This window comes from Lathyrus oleraceus, chromosome 4 (assembly GCF_024323335.1).
Source record: "Lathyrus oleraceus cultivar Zhongwan6 chromosome 4, CAAS_Psat_ZW6_1.0, whole genome shotgun sequence".
NCBI lineage: Eukaryota > Viridiplantae > Streptophyta > Magnoliopsida > Fabales > Fabaceae > Lathyrus > Lathyrus oleraceus.
This window is the reverse complement of record NC_066582.1, coordinates 323,393,898-323,397,066: the sequence shown is the minus strand read 5'-3', so window position 1 is coordinate 323,397,066 and position 3,169 is coordinate 323,393,898.

Below are 3,169 nucleotides of genomic sequence, written 5' to 3'. Positions count from 1 at the left end.
GGACTAGTGTTCATAACCGCAATAACTGGCTCTACAATCTGAACGAAACCCCCTCTCCTGCTAGATCCACTGAATCCATCCAGGACTATGAAATTTGTGATGACCAGATTCCTTATGCTGAATTAGACCCTCAGACACCATCTGGTTATTATGGTATTGATCCTCCTCCTCAACCTATTCAGACCGAAGAATCGGCAATACCCGACCTTAGACATCATATGCCCGGAACTGATTATAACACCGCCATTGAAGCTTTGATGTCAGAACAAGACGCCCTCAGAGAAGAGTTCGCTAACATGAGACACGAATTTCTGGGATACATGAACAGTATGACAAATCAGTTTCACGAGTTGCTATACCGTGTTAACTCCTTTGCTCCTCCGGCCAGAGATCGTGCAGATGGATAGAAGTTGTTTTTCTTAGTTATTTAGTTTTAGTTAGATTATTATTAAATGTTATTTCAAATTATGTTCGTATTTGTTTCTCTTTCGCATTTTTGTTTTTTTCCCAATGTTACATTATGATTATTTTATGAAGCTATTGATTTATCCTTTTTTATTATGAATTATGCAATATCTATCAATAATGCTCTCTACTGTTGCTGCCTACATAAATTATTAAAAATATAATATAATTATGCACTATTATACAAAGTAGAATAGCATGCAGGGAAATTTCAATAGCAGAATAAATTAATCTGAAGCAAAACAAAATAAATAATAAAAATAAATTACCAAAATCATTATGAAGAACGCAAGCAGAAACCTTGCCAATATGACTGTGTGACGAGCGTCACACAATCTGTCACGGACGTCACGCCAAGTGCTTGTGACGCCCGTCATGCCCCTGTAACGAGCGTAACACCCTTCTGACTAGGTGAACGTTACAAAGCCGTTGGAGACGACCGTTACACCTCTTCACCTTTTTACCTTCCCCATTTATTCACATTTACCCACATTTATTTACTTTTCAACCACTCCCTTTCCAACTTCAAATTTTTTCCTATAAATACCCACCATACCTTTCTTCCTACATCACAACTATTCTATACAATCAAATATATTTTCTTTTCTTTCCTAATTACTTCTTCCAACTCATTCATCAGTATGGCGGGAAATCAAAATTTTGGAAACATCATCTTCCGATCTGAAGATGATAACTATCAAAGAGAGCAATTCGAGCGTTTCCAACAACGAGGTGTCACCTCTACCAGGTATCCTGATTCAACTTGTTTACAACAATTAGGATTACTTCAAGGTATAGAATGGATGCTCCGTCTTGCTGATTTAACCTTTCTATGCACGCATAATCAACCCACCTACCCATCCCTAACCTTAGAATTTTTAAGTTCCTATGCGTACAACACTCCCACCGGTGAGGACGAATTCTTAACCGGTACCGCAACCTTCCGTATGTTCAACACCGAGTACTCCCTATCCCAAAACCAATTGAGTACCATGCTACAATTCCCCATAGAAGGTCAAGTCTACCCCAGAATCCCTCCAAACCTAAACTGGAACACAGTTGCCGCTTTCGACCTCTTTAGGAAAATATCCGATGTAGATGCCAACAACTGGGAAGAGCTCCTTGTTTCCCATATACATAACCCAACTATCCGGTACTTTATCCGCATCCTACAAAACACAGTTTTTGGAAGACCGAACAACAGCAAGGTCAACGCAAAGGAACTATTCTTCCTCGAATGCGTCTTCGAACCGAATGCTAAGGTAAACGCCGCCTCCTTCCTATTTCATCATATCCGCACCTTATGTGCTAGAGGCCGTCAACCTTTTGTAATTGGTAGATTAATCACCACCATAGCACTTGGCTTAAACCTAGGGGACCGACTCCAAACTTTAGAATCTTTACCTCCCCTCTTTATGGATATAAGCTACTGTCGGTCCAGCCGCCTAATAAAGAACAGAGTAGGCGGAAAATATTACCTTATGGTGAATAACCAGGCAGTCCCAAGCGTTGTTCTACCCAACATTGCCTTAACCGATGTCACTAATCCCAACCGCCACCTCTATGATCTGAATGCTCCCGAAGCTACCGAGCCTTCACATACAAACCCGTCTACCGACGAGTTCGAAGAAATGGAGCAAGGTGATAACGCTCCTGCACAACAATCAGTCCCGCTCAACCCTTCCGATAATGCAGCTGGCCCATCCTCACGACGTCGTCGACGAAGAAGGCCTGCAACCAACGACGACATCATGGATGCTATTGATGGTATGCAAGCACAGAATCTCGAAATGATGCAAATGATGCGCCAAATGCAACAACAATAGGAAGAGAGGAATGCCATAACCGATCAGCGGTGCACTGATTTGCTTAGCAGGTTTGACAACTTAGAAGTATATCAACGATCACCAGGTCCAAGAACAAGAGGCGGCAGGAAGAATTAACTCTAGTTTCCTTTTCCTTTCTTTTTGTAATTCATTTTTTTCCCTTAAAACATTGGGGACAATGTTTCATTCAAGTATGGGGGGGAAAACCGTGTTCTTTCTATCCTCCTTTTTCTTTTTCAAGTATGTATCTTTCTTTTCATTGTTATTTCCCTTATAAAAAAAAATAATAAAATAATATTTCTTATAATATAGATTTATTTTAAGTTAAGTCCCAAGTGTGAAAACTTTCTATTATCTATTCCCCTCAATTTTCATGAGCCATAACAAAAATTTAACACACCCAATAAGTATAAAGGTCGCTTATTTTATAAAACTTGAGTGAAATCAAGACAAAAATTATTACCATAACAACGCTCTAAGAACCTCAACATGTTAGATCAGGATAAGTACCTATTATACCAATCCCTTGAACTTTTAGTTTTATAGTAACCCCGAGTAGTTTATACGAGAAGTCAGCACCATCTTAATAGCAAACTACGTGGAGAGCCGATGAATATAAGTGAATGATTCCCAAAGTAACATAAATATATATATATATATATATATATATATATATATATATATATATATATATATATCAGGAAATGCACTAATTAAGTTAGGTGATCCTTACCAGATCATTTAATCTAAAGGTTGCAGATCATACAAAAGCATAATATGAAAGATCCATTATGAGTTGGTTCAGCAGGTATCTGGTACTGAACTTGGTAGGGCGGACTACGGTCCGATCCCCCGCAATTTGCAATGGACTGAATAAC